Genomic DNA, 15,878 nt, shown 5'->3' with positions numbered 1-15,878 from the left:
ATATATGGCTAAGCAGGGGCACTAACAGGATGAACACCAGCTCTGCCAAACTACAAAATCCTTGCTCTCCTACCACATCCCATGCTGCTACAAAGTGCTCCTTGGCAGATAGAGAAAATTCCTCTCAGATCTCAACTGGCTGCTGAGTAAAATCTGAGGTGGACACACTTCCGAGGACACCACCCAGAATCTGTTCAGAGGAATCCCAAAGGAGCGAGATCACACACAGGGAGTCAGAGGAGGGATTCTCCCAGATTGAAGACCAAGGTAACATGAGCACATCTTCAAAGCAAAGACATCACATGTGATACTCTGGAAATGCGTCTTCACAACAGCATCCTCTGCTTATTGTCAGTAACCCACCCACCATCCCTGGGTCCGTACTTCTGGGAAAATGGCAATTGCTCTGTTCCCTAATCTCTAGTCAAACCAAATATCTGGCTTGTGTCTCTTTTGTTGGACAGCTGCAAAAGGCACCATCATTGCTCTGGCATTCGGACAGCTGAGCAAAGCCTGAGCCCAACTGTCACCTGTGCATGGAGAGAACCGGCTTCCGCTCACTTAGTGCATCCAGAATGGGACTTGGTTGCTCCCAGTCTGGAGTCTGCAGAGTCTCTGTGAACAAAGTGTTCCTTTGTAGACAAGATCCCAGTAGAAACAAGCATATTTTGACAAATCTCCACAAGACAATAATAGTGCTCAACAAGAAAACTCAGGAGGGAATTTCATTTTAAACATGTGCTCCATAAAATGGAAGCCAAAAGCCCAGAGGATGCAGCTTTGGGATGCAGAATTTCCCAAGTTCATATCTTGCTGCTTAAAAAGAGCCCTTTGACTTCAGCACTAGTGGGTCAAGCCACGTTTCCTGCCCTTCATCAGGCTGCTTCGAGGCCAGCTGTGGTGCCAGGTAGCACAGAGGAAAAATGCTGTCTTTGGGAACTAGAGTCCTGAACTCAAGGCCAAATGACCCATTTTAGCTGTGTGAGCAGCAAAGAGTGGCTCAGTTTACTCATGTGTAAAATAAGGATGAAAATACTGCTCGTGCAAAGTTGAATTAGATAAAATGAGACATAGTGAAACACCTAGAATGGTGTCTGGCTTAAAATGACAATTCAATCTGTTGTGCCGGTCTTCTTAGTTATGTGAGTACTGTTAACTTTTGAAAGGAAAGTCAAAGACAGTGCTGATGAGGTGACATCAGAGGGTACCCAAAAAGTTGGTGGCCCTCAGTGGAGCATCCTTTGGGAATGCATCAGGTCCAGGGTCTGGTCCTTAGTCTCTGAGGTTGAGAAACTTGTTCAGCACACTCAGAGGATCAGTCTCTTACTGATGGGTGGATATAAGCAGTCTGCCCTTTCCTGGGAACCCTTCCTAAATACCAAGTGTTAGTCATCAAAATCATCACAGGGTGAGCAAAAGGAAAGAAAAGGCACAGAAGGGTTGCATCCAGATGCCATCTAGACCACTGTTCTCCAAAGTTTAATTTTCATCTAAATGTTGTGTTTTCTTTTAGATGACAGTCCAAAAAGAGCATGTAACCACATTCTGGATCTGAACTACCATATGTGGCTACCAAAATTTTAAATTCAAATTAATAAAAATTAAATAAATTTTAAAATTCAGTTCTTCAGTCACACCGGCCACATTTCAAGTGCTCATGGCTACATGTTGGACAGCACAGAAAGTTCTATTAGACATTGCTGTTCTAGATGACTATTTCATCCATGAGTATTGCCGTAAGATTTAAGACCTCAAATTATGATTTGCCTTTACCACCGAATAAGAGCCAAACAATATCACTTTGTTGAAGGCTGATACTAAAAAGGACCAAGAACATAATTGGTACGACACAGTCCCAGTAGTAGCAGTAGCAGTGCTCAAAGTTGTCGTATTAACAGAGAGGAGAACAGGTGGGTGACAGCAGGAGGGGTCACTCTATTGGTATGTGCAATCACAGGAGTCCGAGCAGCAGAGGTTTAATCTGTGGCTTAGAGTCCGCGATCATAGTGAGAAAACAGAATCGTCAGACTCTAAAGGAGCCCCTGCCTCCTAATTCCTCCCAATCCGTTCAGAAAGTCTCCACGGGGTGTCCCCTGAGTGCCTGCGAACACACAGACTGTTGTTTGGAAACACAGTCCTCTGGGCCGTGGGACACAGCCTGACATTTTGTCTTTTCCTGCCAGGCCTGGCCAGGTGATACATCTGCCACTTCCTGCTCCAGAGACAGGAGACCCCTGTGGCCTCCTCCCAACCTGGGGAAGCTTCATGCAGAAGAAATATCTACCACCTGTATGCCTTTGTCTTACTAAGTGGCAGCTTTCAGACATTTCAGTGATGTTGCGGCCTTTGTTAGTTTTTTACTGGTGCATCTTCCTCTTTTCAGGCACCGGCCTGAGTCCCAAGCAGAAGGCAGGGCCAGAAGTGCTACATACCATGCTTCACTCACCCATCCCTCCACACCTAAAGGTTTTGGGTGGGGGGTGGCGGAAATGTGCATCTTCATTTTCTTTCCCATTGAGGTGCCCTCCTCCGGGCTAAGTGGAATTTTTTTTTAATTTAAAATTAAAATTTTTTCACACTGCTATATTTAAAATAAATAGCTAACCAGAACCTACTGTATAGCACAGGGAATGCTGCTCAATATTCTGTACTAACCTAAATGGGAAAAGAATTTGAAACAGATTAGGTACGTGTATAAGTGAATCACTTTGCTGTATACCTGAATCTAATACATCGTTAATCAACTATGCTCCAATATAAAATAATTTTTTTAATAAATAAATAAAATTCATGATGACAAAAGTAAAAAAAAATAATTTTTTTTAATTAAAAAATTTAATGAAAAAGAACCTAAGATCCTCCATGTAGAACTATGTTAAATACATTTGTAAAAAGAAGGAAAGAAAAACCATTTCCTGTGGTCAGGTCTGGGTAGTGGGACTCACTTGTTCCACAACTACCTATTGGATGCCTTCTAGGTGCCAAGCACAGTTCAGACACTGAGGATATAGCAGTGAACACAACAAATATCTACCTTCATGGACTCTAGTGGAGAGACAAACAGTAAAAGGAAAATGAGTGAGAGATATAGTCTATTAGATGGTGATGAGTGCCATGAAGAAAAGTGAAGCAGAGGTGGGAGACAGGTAAATCTTGGAAGGTGGAATTAAGTGCTGTTTGACAGTGTTCATTCAGCAAGGGCTCCACTGGCAAGGTACCATTTAAGCATAGAAAAAGGGAAGGGAGTAACCCAATCCCAGTGCAGATTCTGAAATTCCTCCTTGTGGGGCCTCAGCCCTCTCTCCTTCAAATCCTCATGAATCACTTCTGTCTTCCAAGTACCACCAACCCAGTTTTGTTGAACTTCCAGGAATTTGCATTAACAAAACAATACCCTGGGTTGTTTGGGGTTTTTTTTAAGCACTCCAAATATAAAATTATGTTCTAATATTAAATATGTTCTTTTAAATGAAACAGCCATTGCCCAGAAATTCTGATGGACGCTCTGTCCCCAGATAACTGCCTTATGGAAAGCAATACTTACAGCAGGTGGCATTCTTCCAAAACCCACTTTGGGCTTTTGTCTTTCTGAAAAATCTGATTTTTCACATTTTCTCTTACTCGGAGACATTTGTGCACATTATACCTTATTAGTAGCAGTCAAGAATTAGTCAGAAAAATGCACTGTAGGTATTTCAAACAGGAAGGGAAATAGGTTCTAACAAAATCATTGGAAGAGCTGAAGAAGAGAGAGTTAGGGAAAGCTTCCACCAGATCTCAGATTCACCACTAGTTTTTAGAGGATTAGCAAGTTGCAGTCACAGAACAACCACTGATGATAACCACAGGCAGCAAAGAGACAGGTAATCCAAGGATAACATCTGGAGGCCATCGCAAAGCCTCCCACTTGCCAAAACTCATGCATCTGCCCACCACTGCCGGAGAAGGAATAATATTGATTTGGCCTCTGTTCACCTGGTGAATCACATCTTAGTGCCTGTGGTCATTGATGAAATCTAATCTGGAACCTTGCTGCAAGGAATTCTGGGAAATGTTATTCCCAGGCTCCAGCCTCTGTGATTTAGGGGAAAGCATGATATCTTCACGCTAGATGGGTGAGAATGGTGCCTACATTGACAGCAGGCTCTCCTGCCCAGTCAACTCACTATGATTTTCAACTGATAAATGTAACTTGTGCAAAAGTGGTATCCCTCCCCTACTATCCCAGCTAAGCACTCCGAGAGGCTCAGTTTAGCATCTCAAGTAGAGTGACAGAGCTTTTATCTCCTAGGTCTCCTGAGTCTTTCAGTTGTCCTGAGGGAAGACAACAGATAGAATTCTCCCAGTGGCAGAACTTAGCTCCCTGCGGGAGTGGTCAGCTGGTGGGTTATTGACCCAGCACTGTTCCCACTCAGACAGGAGAGTTGACCAGCACCTGAAACAGGACACCCTACATTCAGGTTCTCTCCCTCTTCCTTGTAGCTCCATCACCCCATCCCATCCCACTTGACATCCCACACAAAAAGCCTTGGAGTTTAAGATCTCTCTCCATGGACCCTGATGGGCCATCAGAAAGGGGTTCAGTGGAGCATTAAAATAGATCTTCTAATTAGTAGAAATTAAAGCTCACTCCCTTCTCCTCAAGGGCCCCATCTACACAAAACATTGTCTATTTCCATTCTCCTGGGGGGGGGAGTGTTTTCTATCAATCCCGGGAGAGATTACCCACCTCTGTAGAATGACCTAAAATATCACTTCTTTCAGTTCCCAAAAGGAAGACAAAACAAGTTGAGTGTCCATGTAATTTTACAAAGGTGTTGAGCCCCTGCTACATGCACTACAATAGGGTTCCCAAGCACTGAGAGTGAGGGATGCAACAATTGTGCATTTGAGAACTCCCCAGATTAGGACTCTCCTGAGTTCTGACTGTTGGAAATTATGGTGAATTTTCAGGGATGCACAGTCAAAGACAGTCAGACCGTGATAAAATCACATGGTGTGAAATTTACATTTTACAGAGCACAGAATTGTTTTTATTTGTTCCAAGTAATTTGGAATGACTTTATCAGTAGACTGTGCAGATGAAGTAAATCCAAACGCAATATGTCTTCTAAAAAGAAAATGAAATCACAAACACACTTAGTTTGCAGAGCAAGTACTCAAAGCACACTTGTGTGGATGAAGCAAAAATGTATTCCTGTATAAAAACCAAATGTTTCATCTTCTCAAGTTAGGCCAGGAGAGTGTTTAATGTGACCTAGTACGAAGTCCATGATATGGCCTTTGGCCCTAGGAATACCTAAGTTTCTTAATCTTTTTGATCACAGACCCTTTTAACGTCTGGTGAATGGTGGCCTATGTTTGCTATAGTTTTACCTGCTCCATGTGTTTACTCATCTCCCTTCTTCTGGGGCCTGTACAGGACTCCTCTCCCACTCCACGTGGTTCTGTAAGACTGTCAATAACACTGTGGGGCCACAGGGTGCAGATGTGACCCAGGTAGATCAACAAGAGTGGCTCAATGCCCTAAACTCAGTGAATGGTGAAGGCATGTCTGAGTGACCCAGGCAGGGGACTAAGAGCCATTCTCTTTCTACTCGGTAGTACTAAGCTGGGAGGTGTGAGTGCAGGGTTGCTGGCAGCCTTTATGTTCACCAAGTGCAAAGAACCTTGAATCAGAATGAAGCGAGAGGCAAGCTGAGTTGAGGGGTGGAGAAAGTGAGAAACAGAACAACCATATTCAGCCATTCTGGAAGCTACTATTGTCCCGGGTATGAGCCCATGCAAAATAAGCCAATAAATTACCTTTATGCTCAAAATTTCTCTCTTATCCAACTAAGAGTTCAGGATAAACAGATTCTCTGCCAACACACATACCTACAACCTGTGTGCATAAAATAATTCATATAATATCAGAGGCTGAAGTCCTTCCAAGGACTCTAAGTAAAGAGGCCCTGCCCATCCAGTTTTCTAGATGGTTTTAGAGTAGAGCAGATTTTACAGTCAAAACCATCTTCTTCCTACATATCAATGTTCTGTTACACATTAAAAGGTTAGCCCCTGGAAAGGTAAATACCACGAGCCATTACCAGTTGTAACAGCCATTAGCAAACAGTCCAAGGGTCATAACTATAATTCAGAACTACCTGCATAGACTTATTTGGCCACAGATGACAGACAAGTGACATTTTACGCTTAGGATTTGAGTTCAAGCAACTCATTTTCCCCATTTGTGCAGTTTCCCTATTTGTATAATGAAAACTTTGGACATGTTTCCAAAGGTCCTTTCACTACCGGATCTGTTAAATTAACCACAAGTGCTTCTTCCATTTTCGATTATAATATCATCTAAAACCAAGTCAAAAAAGGAAATATTTCTTCAGTGAGCACAGCACTTTGCTTTCCCCCATCTGTGAGTCCTGATGTTATACAGACTAGCTTTGGTTTCCTCTCTACCAGAGCTGTTTATTAGAATAGTATGCAGAGGAGGCTACAGATTAATAGAGACATCCCATTATCCTTTAATGGTTGCTCTTTTAGTTATTCCAGAAAGACTCCAAACTCAATTAAATTCTCTAGGTTCGCAATCTCCTTGGGAAGGTTGGGAAATGAATGTGTTAATAGTTATATTTATTCATAATTTTTTTTTTTTTTTTTTTGCGTTACGCGGGCCTCTCACTGCTGTGGCCTCTCCCGTTGCAGAGCACAGGCTCCAGACGCGCAGGCTCAGCGGCCATGGCTCATGGGCCCAGCCGCTCTGCTGCATGTGGGATCCTCCCGGACCGGGGCACGAACCCGTGTCCCCTGCATCGGCAGGCGGACTCTCAACCACTGCGCCACCAGGGAAGCCCAATTCATAATATTTTAAAACAGATATATATGTATAATTAATATATATTGTAATTATATACATATAATATATGTAATTATGTGTATATATTTATATGTAATATGTAATTATATACATATACATACATATATATATATATATATATATATATATATATATATATATATATATGAACAGAGCAAAACATTTTAAGATACAATGCCCAAATACATGGGAATATTCTCATTGGAGGAATAAAATTTAGATCTTGCAATTTGGAACATGGAAACAGCTTTGTGCTAGAATCATCTCCAGAGGAGAATGTGTGAACGAATAACTATAGCCGAAATATAGTGTTTTTCTCTTTGAAATAATGTAATGCGGGTCCCAGTCTGAGCCTCATCTATGCCCACCCTGAGGTTTATTCACAGCCTGCAATCATGGATGCACAGTGAGGTCCCAGCGAGATTTATTTCAATAAGGGAGAGAGAGAAGAGTGCCCTGGTAGGGAAAAGCTTATGAGTGCCTTTATACAAGTTTGACCAGAGAGCAATGTGTCTGCACTTGTGGGGTGAGTCTGGGTACAGCTCACACTGTCAGTCAGAGATCCCTGAGGTCCTCTACACAGGATCTGAGCCTGATTTGTGATAAGGGGGCTACGATACAAAAGCAAATACAAGTTAGAAGGATGGGATACATTATGTGTAAGTTACCCGCACCCCTGAAGCCAGCAGCTGAGGCACCGTTGGACAAGGTGTGTTTGAGGTCAGTTTCAGTGGTCTTGAGCAGGCACTGGTAGGCACCAGCAGTCCTGCTGAAAGCTTTGACAATCAATGTCCAGAAAACATATTGAGCTAGAAATCAAGACTGGGAGAGGAACAAAGCTAAAGCCACACAACTCGAAAAGGACAGGTTCCTAGAGGAAAGAAGATGGACCCACTTCTTGGGATTCTCAGAACCATATGGAAGGCTTTGGAGGATACTTGGAGGCTGGAGTTTCTCCCCATTCCACCCCCACCCTCCCCCTGACCCGTGCAGTAAGGCAGAGTTTCTTTATTTTTTATGTTCTGCATTCTATGCAGAAAACCACCCTATCTCCCCTCAAGATGATATGGCCTGGGCAGCAGAAGTACCAATGAGGTAGGCCAAATGGAGCTTTGCCCTACAGTGGTCAGAAGATAATTAGAACATGGAAATTCTGGGCTGGGTTCTACCATTTCAGGCCCTCTGCCCAAGTCGACATTATAGATTCAAACTGAGACCAGCTGCCAGATTTCCAGTTCTCCTTTCTCTGGATTCCCTATTTGTAAAACAATGCTACACCATGTGGATACCTTTGAACGGAAATGTCCAGTGATTGTCAAGGTGATGAAATGAGATTGGAATATTCCAGAAACAAATCTATATAAATGACACTTGGAAATCTTGGGCCTGAAATGAGGAAAGAATGGGCAGACCTGTTTAATGGTGACTGACTCTAAAAGTCACAGTTCACTGTTCCCTGGTCTGTTATCCAAGAGTCTATACTGTATACAACTCAACAACAAAATCCAAACAACATGGTTTAAAAAGGGGCAAAGGATATGAAATGACATTTCTCCAAAGAAGACACACAAATGGCCAAAAAGCGCATGAAAAGATGCTTAATATCGTTAATCATTATGGAAATGCAAATCAAAACTGCAATGAGATACCACTTTATAACAGATGGGCGGGTAAACAAAATAGGGTATATCAATGGAATATCATTTGGCCAGAAAAAGGAATGAAATTCTGACACATAACAGGATGAACCTTGAAGATATTATGCTTAGTGAAATAGATACAGAAGGACAAATATTGCATGATTCCACTTCTATGAGGTCCCTAGAGTAGTCAAATTCATAAAGAGCAAAGCAGAGAGGTGGTTGCCAGAGGCTAGGAGGGCAGGAAAATGGAGAACTATTGTTTAATGGGAACAGAGTTTGCATTTGGGAAGGTGGGAAATTTCCGTAGATGAATGGTGGTGATGGCTAAACAACAATATGAATATACTCAATGCCAATGAACTGTACACTTAAAAAATGATTAAAATGGGGCTTCCCTGGTGGCGCAGTGGTTGAGAGTCCACCTGCCGATGCAGGGGACACGGGTTCGTGCCCTGGTCCGGGAAGATCCCACATGCCGCGGAGTGGCTGGGCCCGTGAGCCATGGCCGCTGAGCCTGCGCGTACGGAGCCTGTGCTCCGCAACGGGAGAGGCCACAACAGTAAGAGGCTTGTGTACTGCAAAAAAAAAAAAAAAAAGATTAAAATGGTCAATTTTATGTTATGTATGTTTTACCACAATTTTTAAAAAAGAATCTGTACTTGCGACCCTTTCCACGTGCCTTTGAGCAACGATCACGTGTTCAGGTTGAGTGTCTCTGACTCTCGCTGGCACCACACCATTTGCTAAGTTGGACGCCCTGTCACGAAAGGTGGCTTCAAGTACTCTGATGAACAAAGTTTACACTCCGAACACTCCCCTTTGCTGATGTGACTAAGTGATTCCACAAGATCCTGTGCAACCCAGGCTACCACCGTGTGGCAGAGAACAGGAAGGGACAAAGAAAAATCGGACATCAGTGTCAGAATGTCAAGCTCCTGCTGTCTCAAGTGGCTGGAGGAGCCCTTAGAGGCACCAAGCCCACTGCAGGGGGGCCGTGTGTCCTCAGTCCGCTCAGCCCCATCTCAGAGAGGCTGGCTTCATTTATGCAGCGCATGTGGTTTACAGAAAAGAGAAGCAGCAGCACCAAAACCACACCACTCCATATGCATATGAAGCCCTTGTTTAGAGAGACTCAAAAGGGAAGTTCTTAGTCTATAATATCTCTTCCCTGAAAATTCCTTCCGGGCCTCCTCCGACCTCAGCACTATATAGAGATGTCAAGTGTTTATCCAAGTCGCCTCCTGCTTTCTGTGGCTCAGCCTATTCAGAAAGAATGTGGCTTCTCTGTTCCCTGCCCCTCTGAATATTCTGGCTCCCCTTCGATTCCCATAGCTGATTTTCTAGCTTTCCTCTTGCTCACCCATTCTTCTGGTTTTCAAATTGATTTTTACCTCACTTGCTTGCACAAAGGACCGGTGAAGCACATACGTACATAAAGATTAGCAAAATGACACAATCAGGATTGAAGAAGAAAAGGAGTAAGAAAATACTTAAGCTGTAAAATTTAGCGTAGCTACTGTAGCTTCAGAGAGATGCATTGTTACACCAGCTCTCCGTGCCAAAACGAAGACGCCTAGAAGTTTCTAAGGGAAACAGTGCTTTTGAGGAGAGTAAATTCTGAAATTTCTTACTTTATAAAAGGGACATTGACAGTGAGACATTGTCACACTTTCATGGGATATGAAAAATTTCATATGGCTTTGTCGTGTTCCCATTTTTACTGCTTCCGGATCGGTTAGACCGTTTTCTCTTGGGTTCTATTCTCTTTTCAGTGGCCAACTTGGAGATCAAGAGTTCTTCAAGTTACAAACTTTTCTATGCCATATTTCCTATTATGTGGGAAAACTCAGGTCCTATGGCAAAGCCAGTGAGGAGCTATGGTGTCAGCCTGCACCAGGAAGTCCTTCCTCCCCTATAGATTACTCTCTAAGTCAGCATATCTGACCATCAGATGCCTTTGACTACCTAACCCCTTACCCACTGCCCCGTCCCATTACTGTGTCTAAACAGTTGAAAAGTGGACAGAAGAGCTTTGTGGTGTAAATTTTCCAACATGGTTAATGGTGGATCAGTGACAGCAACTGGTCACAATGCTGCATCCTATCCCCTCCTCCTTGATGTGAAGGGAATAGGGGTCAACCTCTCATCCACCCTGTGTAAGACACAAAAGCAAGCACCCAAACTCATCTCCTTTAACTACTACAGGACAGAAAACAGGCCAGGACACCTGAGATTAACCCACAGAGGAAGAGAGAGAGGAGAGGAGAGCGCAAGCAAGAAGCATGCTTGAACAATGACCTTTAATATGGTAAACCCACCAATTACTGATTTAAGACAGTAGTCTTTTTTTTTTTTTTTTTTTTTTTTTTTTTTTGCAGTTCGCGGACCTCTCACTGTTGTGGCCTCTCCCGTTATGGAGCCCAGGCTCCGGACGCGCAGGCTCAGTGGCCATGGCTCACGGGCGCAGCCGCTCCGCGGCATGTGGGATCTTCCCAGACTGGGGCACGAACCCATGTCCCCTGCATCGGCAGGAGGACTCTCAACCACTGCGCCACCAGGGAAGCCCAGTAGTCTATTTTTAAAAAAAATAATTTCATTGAGTCAAGTGAGACTGTAAGGTGTATTACCCCCTGGATAGACCTGCTTGGCTATTTGTTAATTATTTCCCAGTGTGGCAGACACTGTTGGTTGGCTGTCATGTCTCAGTGGTCATTTCCAGACCCTACTACATTATCCATATTTTCTATATTGTTCTAAAAGCTAAAACTTGATCTCCTGGCCTGCCCTGAACTAGGGATGGCCTTGTGAGAGTCCAGTGGTGGCCAGGGAGAGAAAGGAAATAGCCCCTTGGGGAAGCTGTCTGTGGTAGGCAGCATAATGGTCCCCAAAGTTGTTCGTGTCCTAAACACTGGAACTTATGGATGCTTCCTTCTCTGGCAAAAAAAAGACTTTGCAGATGGGATTAAGGCAAGGATCTTGAGATGGGGAGATTATTCTGGATGATTCAGGTGAGCCTAATGTTACCCCAAGGGTGCTTATAAGTGAAAGAGGGAGGCAGGAGAGCCAGAGAAGGAGATGTGACACGGAGCAGAATGAGAGTGATGTGATGAGAGAGTCAACCAGCCACCGCTGGCTTTGAAGCTAGGAGGGCTTCACAAGCCAAGGAATGTGGGTAGCCTCTAGAAGCTGGAAAAATCCAGGAAATGGATTCTCTCCTGAGAGTTTCCAGAAAAAACAAAGAAACAAACAAGCAAACAACAACAACAAATAACCCCAGCCCTGCCCACACTTTAACCTTAGCCCACTGTGAATCCTTTTCGACTTTTGACCTCTAAACTTGTGTTGTTTTTAGCCACTGCTGCTTCAGTGTTAAGTTTGTGGCAGTTTGTGACAGCAGTAATTAGGAACTATACAGTGTCTCTTCCCAAATGCTTCACTCTTTTTCTCCTTCCCCCTTCTTGCTGAGTGGGATGTAGATAAAGGGTCTGGAGGGATAGCAGCTCTCTTGCAATCTTGCAGCAATACCCATGAGGATGAAGGACTCAGGCTCAGGATAGCAGAGCAGAGTCTGGGTCTCCAAAGGCTTCACCAAGCCACCAGCCCTGGGCTGTCCATCCCTGAACTTCATGTCACATGAGACAAATAAAATGTGATATGTTTAAGTCACTATTGTAGGACTTTGTGCAGTGGTGTGCTGGAGCTGACTCAACCAGCCCCTGAGAGGGAATTATTAAATTTTCAGGAATTTTGTGAGCCAGTTATTAAGTACAAACATTATTAAAACTTGTTATATAGTCTTACAATCAAATAAATTATGTTAAAAATAAAGGTAATACTCTTTGATTTCTAAAATATTTTACAAATTTTACTATTATCTATGCTCTTGAGACTGTACCCCTATTGTATCTGAATGATGTTTTTATTTCCCAATTCTACATTATGTACATAGTATATACTATACTAGATACTATATATCTTCACAATTCCATATCCAGTTCCATCACACTCATAGCTTAAAACCAGCCATGATGGGAGTATTTCCACTATGGAAATCAGCAAACACTACAGGTCAGGCTTTTATTTTTTCGAGCGTCAACTGTTAATTATTTACTTATCCGACATTGGTTTTGTATTTCTGCAGCCAAATACATTTCTAATTGATGCATCCCTAATGGTTTTTAATGCTACTTATAGTAAGAGTAGAGCCACAACTTGTCAGTTCAAATTATATTTGTAGGGAACTGGATTCTCCTTGTTTCTTTTAAATAAAGATTTAGGTACCAGGCACTGTGCTAGGCAGGCTCTTTCATATTCTACCTTATATAATCCTTCCTGTATCCCCAAAAGGTAGATATTATAACCCCATTTCACACATGAGGAGACCAAACCTCAAGGGAAGAAGGGATTTGCCAATGATCTGTGGCTCGTTAGAGGCCAAGAGAGGATTTGAACACCCTTTCGACTGAATCTGTGCTCATTCTTCCACAGTACAATGGGCTTTGAACATAGCAGGCACTGAATAGATATTTGTTGAGTTATTGAAACAAATATTAACTCTTCCTTCCAGATAGTTGGGGACCCAAGATGCTGGACTCATGTGCAAGGCGGCTTTCACACCATATGTGCAAAAGACATTGGCACCAAGCAACTTTTCCTGAACATCAAAGAGAGCCCTGAAACACTTATGGTTAGAAGATTGAGTTTCATGAAAGTATTAAATTTATGTTTTTTTGAAAAGCATCACTGGGGGAGGCACCGTGGTTACAACTCTCTCATCTTGAAATAGACACAGAGTAATTTCCTCCTTTGCTGGTTGTCAGCCTGGCTCCCAATCATTCCCCCCAGAGCTGGCAGAATTTCAATGACTCTAAAATTAATCTGTGGGGCAGAGAGTTTGTCCAGTGCCTTGAAACTCTGGGAGCTTTGCTGTGGTCTCAAAGTCAGTGCCTGGGATGGAAAGTCAGGAGGTCAAAGGTGGAATCCCAATTCTTGGCCCAACTGGGGACTTTGAACAATCCTGTGGACACACTTCTTCCCTAGTTTTATGACAGAAAGCCCCACAAATTATTCTGAACTAGAGTGATCTAGTAACTAATAGAATTGCTAGGCACATACATGGAATTTTTAACTTAATTTTTTCAACATTTATTTGAATTCCTAAGGAAGACAGGCATGTGAACAGTTAATGTGATGTGTGTAGTGAAAAAGACATGGACAGGCTGCTATGATTGCACAGAACTTCAGGGTGACTAAGTCCAGTGAGGTGGGGAGGGAGAGATCAGGAAAGGCTTTTTGAGATGATGATGCCTGAGGATAGGTTTAAAGAAAAAATGGAACTAGATAAGTGCAAAATTGGGGTGGGGATTACAAGCAAAGGGAATCATGAACCTACGAAGCAATTAAGATGGCTAAACTACAAGCAGCTCAGTGTTGTAAAGTAACACACAGAATGGCAGAGAAATAGTTACAGGAGTAAGCAAAGGTACGGACACATAGGGAACATGGATGTTACAGTAGAGTACCTGTGGTTTACCCATTATGCAGTGAGAAGCCATCAGAAGTTTTAACCAGGAGTTGACACAGTCCTGTTTGTATTTAGAAACTATCCTGAAGGCCCCGAGATCCATGAAAAAGTTCTTGCAAAAGAATAGGTAGGAGATGAGCACCAAGGATGGAACTGTGGTTAGAAGGTAGAAGGTCAACATACACATTCAGAAATATTCATTGAAAGAAGCATAAAACGTACAGATTGAGGTTAGAGCTAACCTAGGGTAATGCTGAGTTTCTGACTGGAGCAACTAGCCGGATGGTAATACCATGAACTAAGCATGGGCACTGGAACAGGTCTGGGTGAGAGAGAGTTATAGAATGAGTTCAATATGAGTTGTGTGTGTGTGTCGTCCAAGTGGAGATGTCCAACAGCAAATGGACATATGAGTCTTCAGAAAACAGTGTGCTATATTCATGTCTGAATCCAATCTAGAGCAAATCCTGGCATACGCAAAGCTCTTGACATGTATTTGTAAATTGGAAGGATGGAAGCCTGAATAAAACTTAGGAGAAGGGTTCAAGGTAGGAACAGAGGTTTGATGGAGTGAGGTTAGCAACTTACTGAGTGTGGTTTAAACTGAGAAAGAATGAAACTCCAGAGAAAGAGAGAGTCTCTATAGTGAGTAGAGGGCCAAGAATGAGATCCTTGGGAGCACCAACAAGCAAGGGAGGGGCAAGACAAACCATGCAAGGAGATGGAGACTGGGGGCACAGAGAGATTGGACGGGGACAGAGACAGACATCCCAGAAGCCAAAGGAGTCAGGTGGAGAAGCAAGATACACCCTGAGAAAGGTCCATGGGAGTTCTGTGGGAGCCTTTGCAAGAGCAATTCCAGTGGAATGGAGGAGGTGGAAGCCAGAATACCCTGAGATGTAACACAGAAGTGAGGGAAGGAATATTAGATAGGGTAATAGCGGGACTCAAGGTCAAGGGGGTGATGTTTTAGGACAGGAGAGCCTTACACATGCTGGAAGTGTTAAAGGGTTGAAAATATGAAAAAGAGATGGGATTATCTACACTATAAGATCCCATAGGAGGTGCCCAGGTAGGAGACTGGCAATAAAAGTGGAGAGAAAGGGAGATGTGGATTTGTCTGAGACTGAGAAGATATAGGCTAGGCATGGAGATTCCTTTGAAAGTGCATCAGTTACTTCCATCATTTACAGAGGATGCAAAGTGCATCATTTACTGTAGCTAAAACGTTGGGGAAACCCTCTGTGTCCAAAAAAAGGGAAACGGTTGTATAATTATGATATACCTACCCAACGAAATATTTTACATTTATTAAAAGCAATAGTTATGAAACCATGTGGTCATATGAAAAAAGGAGTTATAAATGATGCTAAATGAAAAGGATGGAAGATTGCCAATTCAAGAGTTACAATTATTTTTAAAAGAAACTTCAGAAAAACTTCTGGAATATTAACACCAACTATGATCATGTTATAAAGATTTTGAAGGTGCTTCTTAGTACTTTGTGTTTGATTTTCTACAAATTTATTTAATTTAGCTTGAAAATTAAAAAAATAAAGTTAAAGTAGGACTTACTTGATGATAGCCAAGTTTTTCCATTAGCAATAATTCTCATTCTTCTGCATTAATCCAAGAATCAGAGCTCCAGATAGCATTTCCCTCTGCTAGAAACCTTTCCTCCATCTCAGCTGCCTCATAACTTATTCTTCATCTTTTCCTTCACAGCCCTTCCCCCGGAGAATCTGAAGAATACCACTGTCATGGACATAGGTTTTCAGTTGGAATGTCCAAAGAATTATGTCCAATCCACAGGACAGCATCTGTTCTCACCATAGGG

Source organism: Delphinus delphis, chromosome 5, assembly GCF_949987515.2.
Source record: "Delphinus delphis chromosome 5, mDelDel1.2, whole genome shotgun sequence".
NCBI classification, from domain to species: Eukaryota; Metazoa; Chordata; class Mammalia; order Artiodactyla; family Delphinidae; genus Delphinus; species Delphinus delphis.
The sequence above is the reverse complement of the archived record's forward strand: the minus strand, read 5'-3'. Positions refer to the sequence as shown.